This window comes from Macrobrachium nipponense, chromosome 12 (genome assembly GCF_015104395.2).
Source record: "Macrobrachium nipponense isolate FS-2020 chromosome 12, ASM1510439v2, whole genome shotgun sequence".
Lineage (NCBI taxonomy): Eukaryota > Metazoa > Arthropoda > Malacostraca > Decapoda > Palaemonidae > Macrobrachium > Macrobrachium nipponense.
This window is the reverse complement of record NC_087205.1, coordinates 74,747,667-74,765,166: the sequence shown is the minus strand read 5'-3', so window position 1 is coordinate 74,765,166 and position 17,500 is coordinate 74,747,667. Positions and strand designations below refer to the sequence as shown.

Below are 17,500 nucleotides of genomic sequence, written 5' to 3'. Positions count from 1 at the left end.
CATTCCCCTCGTTCCTGGACGCCCCGTGCGAAGACCAAAAGGTCGGGCACGTGTAATTATCGGTCACTTTATAGTTGAGAATTCTAGTTTTTTTTTTTTTTCATCAATACATTTTATTTAAGCGAGAATCTATTGTTTTTTATCGATACAATTCGTTATACAATTACATTAGCAGACAATGTATTTCCTAAGTCGACGACCGGTATCTGTCAGTTATCCTTATAATTTAAATACTGTTACAATTTGGTAATTAATTTTACATGGAAAGAAAAAACAATTATTTAATAGGTATAACAATAAGCAAATCAAATTCACATTCAATTTTTCATGTCAGGCTAGGGTCTATGGAAATGATCAAGAATGCTGTACCAAGCAATTTAGGGATGATAACTAAATATTGTTTTAAAAATGGGGTTGGATTATTTCACAATATGCTAAGCCACATAAAAGATTATATTGTATAACCCACCAATTTTGTATTTTAAACAGGGAACGCCACGGTCCAGTTTATTATTAATATATAACAGGAGAAAAAACCCTTAATCCTCACTGTCACTTCCTTCAGATGAGAAAGATAAAAAGATCCTTGTACGTATAAATCGATAGCTTTTACTCGTAAGCCCATGTATCATTACATTTGCCCATTTAGTCCATTCAACAATTTCTCTGCTCCTCATCCTGTGTAGATGACCTACACAGATATATTTGACAACACTTGGTTCACTCATACCTTAAACATTAGGACTAGACTAGTCATCAGAGGCACTAGTATGAAAAATCGGATGATTATCGGGGCTAGAACCAAACCGCAATTCATATGAAGACAATAACTCTCATGCAACTCTCTCATGGTATCAAACCTGGTCATAAAATGCAAACAAAACAACACGCTAACCACTCTGTCTCCCTGAACGGAATACTGCCCAGTTTCGAGGAGAACAAATCAAACTAGACATCAAGAACAATCGGAGATGAAAAAAGGATGACTAATGCTGCATCGTTTCCAGAAGTGACACTTGAGCTACGAGTCATTCATTTGCATTGTTACGCATTGACCAACTTGAAGTTTTGATTTTATACCCGAGTACAAGTTGACAGGGCTTCCCGGATACTTGTCATGGCACTTCAGTGTCACACTGTTTACATTGAGGGTAAATAACAACACCGACGTTCATGAAAAATAATAATGTTAAGGTTTGTATACAAACACCATTAAGGGGCTGAGAAAATTCATCAAACTATTACGTTTATTTATTTGTTCATCTGTTGGGTACACTGTGTGTGAGTCGTGTGTGTTTGTGCACGTGCAAGCCCCTACCAGTAGTACATGGCACACGAACAAACACTCCACAGTGAGAGGCTTACATTAAATTATACAGGCCAAATGTTGATAATTAAATTACTTTGGCTGTGCCGTGTAAATGGGCCTTAGAAGAATAACTACCCATTAACAACGAAATTAAAGCGGGGCTATAGAGAGAGAGAAGAGAGAGAGAGAGAGAGAGAGAGAGAGAGAGAGAGAGAGAGAGGAGCCTCCCTTGGCATCATCCAATCACAGGTTGGAAATGGTAGCAAGGAGAAGGAGAAAGAAGATACGATAAAAAAAGGGGGAAGAAACGAGATGTTTGAGGGAGGTAGGGAATGGAGCCCAGGGCTGAGAGAGGGGGAGGGGGAAGGGAGAATGAAAGAGATAATCTGGCTGCTAGATCGTGTTCCACGGGCAAGCAACCGCCGCCTCTAAGGTTGACGATCCTGCCAGTCCGCCTCTCGAGAATGGTCCTTATGGCCACCAGAGGCTTTGAGCCATTACAGACTCCATCCCGAGCGAAATTAAACTTGCCTTCCATGTTATCAGTCTCAAAATGGGTGATAGTAATTGCACAAGGGACCAGGTGGGGAAGTTTGCCATTATCGATGATAATCCATCCTTTCCCCCTTCTCTCTCACTCTCTCTTTTCTCTATCATCTTCATTACCATCGTCATTAATGTTGGCATCGTCATAATCAACATCTCCAGATTCCTGTTCCTCTTTGCAGAGCAACGATGGGAAAACGGGTTTCAGTCCCCAACCATCGGTTTCGGTGAATCAGAAGCCTCGCCGTTACGAATTACCGAGACGTGTGCTCTCTCTCTCTCTCTCTCTCTCTCTCTCTCTCTCCTCTCTCTCTCTCTCTCTCCAACACACACGGCCAAAGCAAAGACTGGACCGAACAAATAAACAAATACTATATATACCTACATACACGTATGTACTCCGTATACGAACACTCCAAATGCCACAGAAAAAAATCGGGGGAAGAAAATACCATTTTACATGACAAAAAGCCAAATACTAAACCACCCAGGCAATTAACTTTTAGTTTTAAAGTGGTCGGGACTAGTTAAAAGTGCACTAGGGACTAGTTAAAAGTGCACTAGGGACTAGTTAAAAGTGCACTAGGTTTCCACCCCCCCCCCCCCAACCTCTGCACTTCAAAATCTAAATATATATCCCATAATAAACATGAGAAAATAAAGCGAAGGCGAAGAGGCACCAGAAACGAGAGACCAAGGTAAGGTTTTCCCCCAACAGGTTCCATAAACATCCTTATCGAGAAAGTCGATAACTTTTATTTCCGTGCCACGTTGTGCTTCTATGAATTATTTTGTGAAATTTCGATTTTGTGCTTAATAATGCAGCACAATACAACACAAGATGCTTAGGGTGTCATAAACAAGCAATATCAATCTCTCTCTCTCTCTCTCATATTCTAATTGCTAACTCTCACTTGCTATCCAAATATGATACTTAAAATTACAAGTATTTTCTTTCCGTTTTATTATTCTCTCTCTCTCTCTCTCAGGTAAAAAAAAATAAAAAAAACCGTTTAATGGAAAAGCCCCAATGGTCTCCTTAACCCCACCCAAAGCGTGTGCAATGCTCGAGTAATGCTCAAACTTTCCGTTCTAAGACTTGAAACGTTCGTCGAGTTAAGTTTATTAACAAACACAGACCCAAGCTAGAACACTTCTGCGTCCCCTTTCGAACCTATGATTCCACAATAGCAAAAATGATTCTGATTCCCGACTTACTAGGCATTTACAAAAACAATATATATACACACGTACGTACGCGCGCGCGCGCGTGCGTGAGATATATTACTAAGTGCCTTAAAAACAAGAGAAAAGTAAGAGACCACATCTCTCACTCGCTTTCCTGCAGATAACGCGTCTAAATCCGTTTTCTCTATATCTAAGTTCGATGTCGGTGACGTTAAGCTAAAAGTGGTTTCGTATCTCTCGCTGCACCCTTGACAAACAACTAATAAAAAAATAATAATAATAATTTACAAACAAAATGACATCTGAGTACGTTGAACTCCGAGTACGTTGAACTATTTCTTTGATTTTGATGAATTACAGAAATGAAAAGCAAAAACATATCCACTTCTCCACCCCACAACTCAAGTCTAAGTGTTAATTCAAGTAAATAAAGTAAATATGTTACCAACACCTTGCATTCCGGGTCAAAAAGGAAGCATATCCGGTACAAGATTACTTTCACATTAGGGGTATCATATTCTACTTACAAGGTCAGAGGTGTGAGTGACGCTGGAATTTCTCTTTCTACTTCTTTCATCTCAAACCCATGACCATAAATTTTTTTTTTTTCTCTTCTCTCTCTCTCTCTCTCTCTCTCTCTCTCTCTATCGCTCTCTCGGGGCTTTTCTCTGGCAACAAAAGTCTGTTTACGCATCAAAAGATAAAAAAAACAATCGGATGTATATGATATTTTTACTTATACTAGATACAAAACTTCTTAGAACTGAGATCACATCCACACTCAAAGAGGTTATCTCTCTTGCTGTTTCCGAGGCTGACAGTTTTAAAATTGTAGTACTACTCTGATGATATAGAGAGGATTTGCATTAGGTCTGTATAATTTTTTTTAAGTCGAAATGGTCATATTTTCCTATTTTTATATATAGGACCATTTCGAAAAAAAAACATACAAACCTAATGCAATTTCTGTCTATATCATCAAAATAGTACTACAACATAAAAACTGTCCACCTCGGAAACCGCAAGAAAGAGATAACATTTTTAAGAACGGGTCTTTCCAGGGGCATATTTCAAAATAAAATTTTCAGGACCCGAACGACTCAAATCAAATTCCCATAAAAAAAGAAAGAAAAAAAAAAAAAAAAATCAGCCTGACGGCATATCCTGAATGAAAAGGTACACCAAAATAAGTATGACGCGGCCGCACAGACGCACCATTGCCAGGGGTTCTCGAAAGTGCCACTCATATTCCGTGACAAGGGCAAAAGTACGGATGCTAAGTGGCTGAGAGGGGAGGCCACGCCTTATCGTCAACGTTACTCTCAAACTCCATTTAGAAACTGTTGGTTGTGTGAATGGTGATGTAGTGTGTGTGTAGGGTGTTGTGTGTATGTTGGCCCGTGTTGTGGGTCGTACGGGATCTTTCCGAGACACCAGGTCAAAAACCCGTGGAGGTCAAGGTCACTACTTCTAAAAGATCCAATAACCAACCTTTAGAAATTTAGCAGATAACACGATTCTGTTTCCTTGGGAGTTTAGAGTAGACTCGACATGACAACACGGGGTGGTTAATAAAGCACCTATCGGGCCACTTACAACAAGTGTTTCATCAGTCACGCAACTTCGGTGGCGATCTGAGACACCTATAACAGAGTGGGCCTTTGCAGCATTTCTCTTCTTTGGTTCATACTTTTCCTTTTTAGAATATTGTTTTAGTGCTAGCATCCATTTTTAACATTTTTCTTTGTAGTTTTCAATTACCGTTATTCGTCAAAAACTTAATTCGATCACAAGCATAGGCTATGAAATTGCGCAGCATGCCTCCATACAATAAATATTCATACGCGAAAAATGAAAAGAAAAAAAGGAAGAGGATGAAAGAAAAGTATATCTAAGAGTAATTTTATCGCCACACAACTCACCCTTCCCCCCTAAAAAAATTATATATAAAAATATATATATATCTATATATATATATATATATATATATATATATATATATATATATATAAATATAATCACAAGATAACTCTTACCAAAACATATCATAATTATCTGGAAAGCGGGGGATGTGCGCCGTAAACTAGCTGTGTAAGTTGATAAATAATCTAAAATAGTTGTGCATATTTTATGTAAATGACAAATAACGATGCCTATCTTCAATGCAAACTTCACAATACTAACGCCACTACCGTCAGTAGCATTAAGAAGCTAAATCAATGTCTCTCACAACAGACATAGCACATAAATCCCTTCGACAGCTGCCTCGCTTCTTCTGGGGTTAAAAAACCCTTACATTAACACCCATACATTTATCTCCATCTCCTTTACCATAGCTCTGCATACAGTCAGTCCGAGAGAGAGAGAGAGAGAGAGAGAGAGAGAGAGAGAGAGAGAGAGTGAGAAGAGTTCGAGGGAGAGAGAGAGAGAGAGAGAGGTTCCGCACGCTTCCTCCCCTCTTCAAATTATGAGACGACTTACATATATTAAGTGCGCCTTCGAATGGCTCATATTGGGAAAGACTCGCCTTGTTAAATCTTTCTCTTATAACTTGCCCATATTCTTTGAGGACTGCGTTCATTTGCTTTTGAGGGAAGAGAGAGGGAGAGCATTTTGTAGAGAGAGAGAGAGAGAGAGAGAGAGAGAGAGAGAGAGAGAGAGAGAGTCTTTAATTAAAAGAACGACGGCTTTACTTTTTTATCCTAAGGCCATTCTTTACCCACCTTCTCAAGATCCCAATTAAATCCACCTGCCCGCTACAAGCACCTTTTCTTTTAGTAGGGCAAAGACTCCTTTAACACACACCCACACAGTTACCGAGGTGTTCCAAAGTTGCTGCTATCACCATTATCATTAATAATAGCATATGCTTCCAAAAGCAATAATGTGAAACCCGCTATCTCCTCCAGAAATAACGTCATAATGTCACTGTAAAGTACATTAACATCGAAATAAAGATGTTTAACGCCAGTGATTCCGATCAGTCAGTGAACTTATAACAACGTAGAGAAACTCGAGCCACAGTTCTTGCAGTCATTTTCTCCCATCCGCCAAGAAAAACACTCCCCACAAAAGGGGGAAATTTTCTATTAAAACTCTTTGACAAGACGACAGTTTCGAATTATCGATTATTCACACTCACTGTTACTTCAACCACGTCTGGAAGATGGTAAGAACAGTGAAGAGCAGTCGATTGCGTGAAATTCCTTATTCATGTATTCAGTGTAATCCACGGCAATTTCCCATAAGCTGGGCTTGGCTTTGCTCTTTATTTGATGCACATCGGGGTTCGCTTGGTAATTTGTGGGTACCGAAGGGGGGCCCCCATTAGACTCATTGTAATTATTCATGGTGACTGCAGCAACATTAGCATCAAATCGTGAAACAAACATAACATTCGTACGCACGTGTACTTGGAAATAATAGCAAAGATAAGCCTGGACCATAATTGTTGTCACGCCAGTGCACAGAAATCAATAAATTAATCCATCCTATTCCTATGAATGAACTTCACTGAATGGTCGTAAAGAGGTGTACAAATATATCATCGGGTTATCTACTACTTACTACTAATGACCAAACTGCATCGACTAGTTTCACCAACCTGAAAGGAAAACGGAAACACGCGGCGTTATGAAAACAGAAAGGAAGTGTGATTCTAACCATCGAAATAACAGAACACGAATGGAAGTGTGATTCAAAACAAATAACAGAACACCGGATGTTCGTGTGTGTGAGAGAACTGCAAACACAAACGCCCAATCACGCCGCTAAAAGATCGCCCAATAAATACGGCACGCACGTAAAATTATAAAAGTAGAAACCTTATAACGCTTCATCGACAAGAGCAAGACAAACTGATCTGAGTTTAAACAGGTGATCGTTCCACCCTTCTATTATAGGCAAATGATCCGAAACGCTAAAACATAGGCACAATCTACTTAATGACCCTGACGCATGCGATTCGAGACACACGCATACACACGCACACTCATTACAATCGGTTAATCTCACGAATGGAACGACACGGCACCACCAAGTTTCTCTAAGTCTGTTTGTCTGTCTCTTGTTTCTTCCTGGAGTGTCACTGATTAGGTTGTAGGTTATATTCTCTTTCATTATGGTGGTTTTACAATCTTCTTTTGTTACTTATTCCAGTCTATCCTGTGGGATGCTCCCAGAAAATAACCCGAAGACACATAGATCACAGCCTCTTTGCAACGATCAGAGACGAGTTTCTAGAAGATTAACTACATCAAATACATTTTAAATCAGTTATAGTTCACGTTAGCTAGGCGGAACTTACGAATCGATCCCTTTACTTAAACACTTGAAAATTAGTTCTGGGTGTTTGCCAAATCAAGTCCTCAGGAACTGTGAGCGAGGTTAGAATACCACATCACGAACAGCTCTTCAAGATTTTAAATGTGACATGGTATGAATCATGGTCCCCTAAAATCGCTGAAAAACATACATTTATACGTTTACGTTTTACCATTAATACGCAAACAGTTGTAATAAACGACAATTTTAGAATAATTGTCACCTTACCTATATAAACTTAACAACGAAGAAAAACATAACTGTTGTCACCTGGCATGTTATATGAACCAGAACCTTAATCCATCAGGTTGAATTACATTCCCCCTCCCCCCACCTCCACCCCCTCTCTCATTGTTCTGTTCTCTATGCATGCATGCATATATATATATATATTATATATATATATATATATATATATATTATTCATTTCCCAACCTCATATCTTCTTAGCTCTCTCTCTCTCTCTCTCTCTCTCTCTCTCTCTCTAAGATTTTGAAGTAATATGAAGACAGTGAGAGACACAGTGACACAGTCTGGATTTATGCAGCCACGTGCTCACCTGCTCTCTCTCATATCATATGAACACTCCAGTTTATTTCATACATGGACAGTTATTAACAAACAGTTATGCTGTACTATAAACAGGAAGAATCTGAAATTGAATTAATTCAAGTTATGTGCTATACATGCAATAGGGTTTTTTTAAGATTTTTTGATAGTATATATATATATATAATATATATATATATATATATATATATATAAAACATATATATAAACTATTACATATTAAAAAAACTATTTTCCCTATGCATGTATAGCATATAACTTGAATTAATTCAATTTCAGATTCTTCCTGTTTATAGTACAGCATAACTGTTTGTTAATAACTGTCCATGTATGAAATAAACTGGAGTGTTCATATGATATGAGAGAGCAAGTGAGCACGTGGCTGCATAAATCCAGACTGTGTCACTGTCTCTCACTGTCTTCATATTACTTCAAAATCTTGAGAGAGAGAGAGAGAGAGAGAGAGAGCTAAGAAGATATGAGGTTGGGAAATAAATACTAAACGGTTATGAAATAACAATTGTTGCTCAAAAATTGGTTACTGTGATTGGAACATTTAGTAGAGCAGCTTGTGAGGAATCTCTCCCTTTGCCACCCCATCTTTGCCCATCCTACACCTTTTCATGATTTCAGAGGGAGAGCAAAGGCACTTTTCTTTTCCTGTTATTTTTCCTTTTTCTTTGAGGAGGAGGCAACTCCTCTTAGTCATTCTGGACATAGGTTTCCATAGAGCACCATTCCGGGGAGTTAACAGTCCTCCAGAGACCCCGTGTAAAAACCGTTTCGTCTCCAAGAGCCCCATCCATCCCCTTCCTCTTACCAAATATCCTTCTATCCCCTACCTTTAACGACCTCCTCCTCCTCCTCCCCCTTTCCCTTCACTTCTATTCACCAAACTAACCCATTTTCCCTTCCCCCTCCAAAACCCCCTTAGCCAAACAGGCAACCTACCTCCCTCATCTTTGTGGGTATCCGGGAATGACTGAGCACGCCAGGCGACTCTCCTACTTACGGACACGCGCATCAAGGGTGATTTCCCAATAAAGAGGTAAATATACACTGGGGTTTAAGATCGCCTCGTTGGCAAGTGATTTTAGCCCTAAGAAGTTTATCCGAGCCGAACCGGGAATAGCATTCTCTCTTTCTCTCGGCCTCGACGAGGTAATCACCCAACAACGGGTGGGTTGGAACCGATTATCAACTCGTTAATATCTAATTCAAGCTTTCTAATAACAATTTACTTTCGGGTAAATCGTGTTTAATATTTTTATTTTGACGGACTCACTTTCTCTCTCTCTTGATTGGTCAAGATGGGTTATTGGTGACACAGACGATTTTGGGACTTAGGACGTGATAAAATATGGTCGATTATCTCTTCCAAAAGTTGAGAGGGAGTGGTAACGACGTGCCAAGCCATTTTCGTTCCTGGGCAGATGGAAATAAGGGAAATTTTTACCACACACAGCGAGAAAACTTTCCCATGCTGATCGCCTAGACTAGTCGTAAACTACAAACGTTTTCCTTTAATAGAAACTGATAAAAATGTATTCTTTGGTGTTATGTATGTATGTATGTATGTATATATATGTATATATGTATATAATATACGCACACATATATATAAATATATATAATTATTATTTCAGTAGATGAAACCTATTCAGGTGGAACAAGCACACAAGGGCCACTGACTTGAAATTAAAGCTCAAAAAATGTTGGTTTCAACCTCCCACCACAGACTCCACACTGCAGCAGTAACTAACTGATCAAGATACAAAGCCACTTATTTGGTATCGCCGTGGGGAAGACGCACACCTGCGACATCTGAGTGGCATAGCTACACACTAACCACTATACCAGCAGACCAGTTGATATGATAATATTCCCAAGGCAATTTTGTTCTAAATTAATATTTGTAAGTAAAATAAGGCAAAAGTGAATTCGTGACAAAGCCATCAAGAGGGAGGCGGTATGATACATTTAAAATCGCCTGTACAAAATTTTAGTAGAATTCAGGATCTCCACTAAAATTCGTAATCGACCATCGCCATCATGACAATAGGGGCTACTGTGTGTATAAGTGTATCTAACGTGACTATTCACAGCACTTTTTTTTTTTACACACTTCCGCTTACAGACACACACAGACAATATATGTATACACATATATAATATAATTTATATATATATATACGATATATATAGATATATATATTATATATATATATATATATATATATATATACATAAATGAATAACTTGATCACGAAGTATATAAAACGTGATGCTATGTAAATATAGGTTTTTGCCACGAAGGAAAAAAATGAAAAGCGAGACAGCCAAGCACTTTGCGGTCTAGTTCGAACTTGGCCGAAAGTGCTTGGCTATCCTCGCTTTTCAGTTTTTTCCTTCGTGGCAAAAACCTCTATTTATATACATAAATTGTATATAATAGATATAGTATATATATATATATATAGTATATATATATATATATATATAATATATATAATATAATATAAATGTGTTTGAAAATTACTTTTACAAACTGCCTTACTGTAATTAACGTCATCCTTAGCGATATTATTATTATTATTTCCTACCCTACACCTTTGTCATTCGGGATGGCAGCATCTGATTTTCTCCTTGCATATCTACGAGAAAAGGATTCATGCAAACATTTTACTCGTCTCCTTCAGCGGTTCAACTTACACCAAACTCACAGCTGGAAACGAATGCATAAACATCCATTCAATGGTATCTTGGAAACGGAAATGTAAATAAAATGCAGGAGCGGCATCTCATAGCATTACCATTTTATTATTATTATATTATGATTATTATCTATTATACTATATTATTATTATTATCATTACCATTTTATTATTATTATTATTATTATTATTACTATTATTATTATTATTATTATTATTATTATAGTAGTAGTAGTAGTAGTAGTAGTAGTAGTAGTAGTAGAGTAGTAGTAGTAGTAGTCATGGCTTGGCGATCGATAGGTTTTAGGTTTATATGTTATTTGTGTGTGTGTGTATTGATAACATCGACCTTTAAACAAAAATTAAATCAGAATCAACACTAAGCACAATAAGTTACAGAAACGTTGGGTCACCTACACACACAAACCAATCAGTGGAAAATATTTGTAGCGAGCACAAACGAGGGCGTCCCTTTGCCCTGGGTGTTCTTCGTTTCCATATTCATTCGATCAGTTCCTAAAACCAGTGGCACAGCACACAGCACTGGCGACGGAATATTCAAATCGCATTCCAATCATTTTCAGAGCGCATATCGCAGTTTTCTCATGAATAATTTTCCTTTCCGTCATATTCTCGAAAAGAAGAAAAAAAATTCACTTCAAACCTAACAAAATGAAGCGTGGAAATATTCCCAGTTTATCTTGTTGATTTTTAGAGTTGTTAAATTCACGTCGCAAGCCTTCAATTCTTTCTGTACGAACATATAGTTCCAAATTATTTTCCCCTGAAAAAAATTAAACTAAAATATAATGTAGGCAATAAAACAATATACAACAGGAGATAGATGCCGCTTCTCCCTTACAATTACAATAGGAATCAAAGTTACAAATTAAGCACAAGGTACTGAGCGTAATGGGTCTTTAAAGTAGTGACTAGCGTGGGGCCAAAATCTACCTTGGAAGAATTTCATCATCTCTGATTTTTTTCCAAAAGAAGTGCGTCCAGGCTATTTGAAACTTGGAAAGAGATGTCATTGTGGTATTTACAAAACAGAAAATGTATATCACAAAATGTAGACATGAAAGTAAACGAGGATACGACTGAATAGAATATAATTCCCAAATACCAAAATGAATGAGGTCATCTGATAACACGTACACAAGACTTAGGGAAACTTGAAATTCCTTAAGTTAAAAAATTGGATTCTGAGAATGGCTTTAACTTGTGAAACATAAGGAAAAACATCGGCTGCCTACATGAAATGCAGTACTATATACATTTTTATTTTCTCGTTAACGGGAGTCCTTCAAAATCACTGGAATTTTAATGCAAATTTCACGGATATTTCTAATCCCTTTGGGTACAGCCAAAGTAAATGTGGCATTCTAAGGGGCCACTGTTCTGCTATCTTTCGCAATCGTGACCATAAACACGGGAAAAGCCAACTTCCAGAGTTTACTTAACTGCTGAAAGGTGAATTTTCAAGGAATGGCTTTTACGGGTAAAAGCTGCCACATCTTTATAAACTATTTTACGATTTTTTTATTTCATGAGGACCACAACACAGTTGTCAGATGAAAGACAAATATAAAAAGCGATCGTTTCATCTTTCAGTATGGCTGAACCAGACAGAAACAGAAAAGTAATAAAACGTCGAGGCAAAAAAACACTGCGACAGCACACTCGAAACCGTTCGAGATGTCGAGTGAGATTCGCCAAAGATCTTAAAATTCAATATATTTTCAGTCATCCATGACAACAAAAGACGTCCCCCATTTCAACAACTTGGGGTACAAACTCCCGCGCGTTTTAACAGAAATGATAAGGAGAGGACGACGTTTGTCATCAGGTGGACTCATCCACTCACTCCAGGATGGACAATGAAAGAGTCATTGCATTTTCCGTAGAATTTCTAGCCACCGAAAATGTAGTCATTTCTGTACTCTACCAAGTCTATACACACATACACACACACACACACACACACACACATCAGGCGTTTCCTCGTTTCTGTAGAGTGAAATAGACTTTATTGCTAATCTTTTAGTGTCGGTTTGGATATTAAGCCTACTTTTACTATGTTTTTGCTTTGTATGATCAGTTGTATGATCAGGGTCGTACTAGACCGACAGTTCTTGGCTCTCTCTCGCCTTTCATTTTTTCCTCCGTGTGTGTGTGTGTGTGTACACATAGAGATACGATGAAGAGGACAAACCCCATTCATGCGTTCCCATAATAGATGGGGCCTGGATTTCTGAGGGGGAAAAAAAGGTGACCAACCTGCCCAACATATTTGTGATTCAGGAGAGAAAATCTCGATAGAAATTTTTTTGGTGTCATGACATCTTCAGCTCTTCGTTTGATCCCCTTCGATGGTAACTTCCCCACAAGTTGCATTTGAAATAAATATACATTTTTACAACACCCAAATTCCATTAACTAAATCTCCAATACTCTGCCATGTCTCTTCGTTATTTCTAACTGCAGTTTGCATACTCTGAGTATTCCATTAACTAGCTCCGTTCGAAACCTGCTACAAAATTTCCGTGGAATTAATTGTTTACTATAACCAAAATCCCAGGGTCAATTCCCGTAGAGATCATAAGAGGTCATATCACTGCTCTTGCCTATATATTTCCAAAGGTTCTTTTTTCATTTTACTTACACAGAAGCACACGTAATACTATTGCCAAAGGACAAGACAGCTGAATGAGTACCTGAAAGAAAGAAGAAAATCCATTAAATTTCTGGTAGCCAGTATCAAATAATCTTACAACTAGCATAATGCAAAAGATGAAAAGCTTGTTATTCAATGTTATTCTAAAACTTCCCCTAAGAGCGTTTTCAAACCACTGATGTACCATAACTGAAATCATTCTTTTCCAATAAAACTACAATTAACAAGGAAAGCCTCCAAACTATTCGTAATTTAGTGCACATGCATGGCTGACCTTAATGCGGGGGACTTCAGGCAATGAGAAAGAAAAAATGAAAGTCCAAAATCAGGTAGACTTTCGAAAATTCAACTCTCAGCTCCGCTAATAGTGAGCACGGGCCGAAATTTGCATCTTTAATTACTGACAGCGAATATAAAGCAATAGGAAATAAAAACAAAATGGGCCGCCGCATTAGCATATGCTAAACGATTGGGGCCTAAATCTTGGAACGCATTATTTGTATTGTAATTCGCTCTTGAAAACGCGTCCGCACATCAGCAAGCCTAAACACACGACTAAGTCTGTCAGTAACATTGAATTCAAAACCTTTACTATAACGCTCTCGAGTAAAAGAACACGTTTAGATAGAAAAATATATATTCAACATGCAAATGCAGTAATATCAGCAGCGGTTGACTTCTAAACATCATGGTAAACAAATGGAAAACGCAAATAATGAATATTAAAGGATGGAACATGGAAATGCTAAATTTAAATAAGCGACACAACCAACATAAACAGGAACCAATAAAAAAATCCGTTAGATTCTCGTACTGATTATTTTATGCCTTCATTTGCATAATGTACAAGTAAAGTATTACTGGTCTTCAGCATTTACGGGAAATTAAAAATACAAGACCAGTCCGACGGAACACTCTCTCTCTCTCTCTCTCTCTCTCCACACGAGCGCGCGCGCTTTCGAGTTGACCAGGATTCAAACCAGGGGGACCTTCCGCTGGTGAGGCGAGGATTTTAGGGTCATGATCATGGGAACAAGACATTTATCAAATCACCGGTAAACAATTCATAAATGAACATTCGAACTTGCAATGCCCCCAATTATCAAAACATTTCTGGGACAAACCCACTCCTGGCCAGAATGAGGAAACTCGACGAGAATTACTGGAGGGGGCAGAATCACGGTAGAGGGGGATGGGGGACATCCGTAAGGGGAAAGGGAGGGTAAATAACCTGACCTTACAGTAGGAAGAAGGGAGAAAACTTGAAGCAAGGGAGAAAACAAGCAAGGGGAAAGAGACAGAATAGTGGGGAGGGGAGACAAAAGTCTGGCCCATCCTTAATTTATTTAGGGATAACGAGAAACGGGGAGCCAGGGAAGGTCAAACTTCTATCATACAGTTAAAGAAATGACGAGCACGAAACGAAGAAATATATAACTGCGTAAGAAAGGCAGAAGTAAAAAAATAGATCATATAAATACAGCATGGAGGCATCGTCATGATATTTTCACTACTATAATATTAACAAATTAATAATGAGGGGAACGAAGAAGAAAAAGAGGAAGAGCAAGAGAATTATTCTTACTGTTGGTGTCTCGCTTTATTGTGTGAATTATTTCCCTTTGGTGTAATATTAAAGTTGGAGAGCCGATTAAAACTTTTGGGGGAGCAAATTTGCATCTACACAGAAACAGCCGTCCAACAACAATATCAACTTTCCCTAACTTTTTTCTCTCTCTCTACGTACATGTACGTCACCCAGGTTGTTCTTGTCTGTGTGCACGCGCGCCTGCGTGCTTGTTGGGTACCTGAAACGCAAGTGGGTTTGCTCGGCAGCTATTCGGAATATTTATGCCTTTAATCAGCTTAGAGAGAGAGAGAGAGAGAGAGAGAGAGAGAGAGAGAGAGAGAGAGAGAGAGAGAGAATCCAAAACTGTCAAACCATAGGACCTTCCTAAACATTCTCCCAAAGCCTCTCACATCTATTTTATTCCTTCATCCCCTCCTTAAGTAGGAATATCAGAGCTATCCTTCAACCTTGAGAAGAGAGAGAGAGAGAGAGAGAGAGAGAGAGAGAAGAGAGAGAGAGAGAGAGAGAGCCTGCAGGGGAGATGCATTCAACCTGGACGTTACGGGGGGGGATAAAAGATTTCCTTGAGTGTTCTTCAGGATGGGCCCCAAATGACAATTTTGTACCAGACTAACGTACCTATAGAGACCTTCCCTTCAAAAGCACTTTCGTCCCGTGCCTTTAAGGTACCCATACCGTAGACACTTGGGAAGATGGCTATGGAGGGACACTTGAATAGGTAGGAAAAAAGGCAAGAAAGAACGTCTTGAAGGGGGTAGCACAATGCACATAATGTTAAGCAAAGAATTGGAGGAAATAAAAAAAAAATTATCGCCTTGACTGTAAGGCAGCTAAACTGGACAAGCAAATTCTAGAATCAATTCAGTTCTTTAACGGACAAAACATAAAAAACGCGGATACACCTAGCGCGAAATTACGAACTAATTTTACTTTGCCTTCTGATCGAGCTGAGATCAGCAAAATAGGTATGGCAATATGTGAAATCAGCAGGATGCCTGGTGTGGATTTTGGGATTCTGTCAACAAACAGACAGAAAAGATGACCGCACATTTTCCGCTAAGAAGAAAACGAAATATAAATTTCCACAACCTTCACAAAAACCAAAGATATTGAAATTAAAGAGTACAAAAAGAAATCCCTACCAAACTTTACTATGCCATCACTGCGAACCAAAACAAAAAGACGGAACGCAAGAAAAAAAAATCAAGATTAAAAACGCACGAAAGTAAAATGCTAAAACTAACGACCATTACAGACTGGTTGGGAGGGAGCCTAGAGGAGTTCGCTAAAATGAGAGAGAGAGAGAGAGAGAGAGAGAGAGAGAGAGGAATAGGATTTAGAGTGATATTTAATGGGCAATCAAAACTTCGCCGTAAGAGACTGACAGAGCCCTAATCACTGGGGAGTATTTGAATGTGTAAAAGGAGGGAGAGGGCTTGAAGGACGACTCGCTGAAATGAGAGGCTGAGGGAAAACGCCAGGGAGAGGAGGCGATAATGGGGGCAAAAGAAGGTTAGGCATCATAGAGTTTATGCATAGAGAGGGTGAGGGAGAGGGTGAGGGAGAGGGGTCTTGAAACAAATAGAAAACATTTATTCTACAAAAATGAGTTGCCATCACCTGAAAAAAAACTCCGAGACAATCTCCATTACCACGTCTTCATTAGCAGACTTCAATGGAAAGGTGAGGGGGGGGGGGGGGGGGGGGGGGGGGGGGGGGGGGGGGGGGGGGGGGGGGGGAGGAAGCTTCGAGCCCATTTCTCTAACTGGATTTACATTCTAATGCGAAGACGTTCCCCTAGTACAACTTGTAAACAAGAACGGAAGAATCCACGGCAGGCGGCATTAAACTAATCTAAGTTTTCGCCGTCGTAACAAGATGCCACATAGACAAGTATCCGCAGAGTACTTATCAGTCGTCTTCACACTCAACCTCCGTGTGTGTGTGTGTGTGTGTGTGTGTGTGTGTGCACTCTTTTAGAAATAGTACTATGTACTGCAGCCACAACATAAAAACTTCGGGTTCCTACGCGCGGGACGCAGACGGGCTGTGGGTTAGTAAAGCGAATCCCCGCTTGGGGAACGGATTATCGGAATCCAGTATGACCCTGTTTCAGCTGAAATCAGGTAATAACCTGTGGTAGCTTATGTCAAGTAATATCCAGCATCAGCTGAAATAAAGTAGGGGACTTTTACATATCTGGATTGAAAAGATAATCGTATATTCAGGAGTACATATGGCACAATGAGCTATCTTAACAAATATGACAAAGCACTCTACATCCCATGAAAGCACCCCAAGAGATGAATATAATATATATAAAATAAAACATAATAGGGCACAACTGCTGCCTATTACCCGAATATCCTATCTCTAGTATCCCACTTAAACAGTTATAAAGCACAGTAGAAACCAGGGCAAATCCAACTTACTTTTCCACTACGAAAATAATACCAATTACACACCGACCTAGTTGCCTACTTGTTTAAAAAAAAAAAACATATTTAAACGTTTTATTAAGGTTGCGCCAACCCGATGCAGAATTACATAAGCAAAACATTAACGTAATTATGCTGTAACAC

At 38.8% G+C, this 17,500-nt stretch overlaps 1 protein-coding gene across 2 annotated transcripts in view; it reads right to left on the bottom strand.

The window, feature by feature from the left end:
- LOC135224603 (transcription factor SOX-2-like) overlaps positions 1-17,500 on the bottom strand; it is a 74,209-nt gene that overhangs the window by 20,662 nt on the left and 36,047 nt on the right. The window contains exon 1 of one of the 2 annotated variants that reach the window (XM_064263764.1): positions 13,316-13,367. The exons of the other annotated variant lie outside the window; for it this stretch is intronic. The gene's annotated coding sequence lies outside the window, so the exon portion shown is untranslated. Of the gene's footprint in view, positions 1-13,315; positions 13,368-17,500 lie in introns of those variants that run through there. 2 annotated transcript variants of the gene reach the window in all.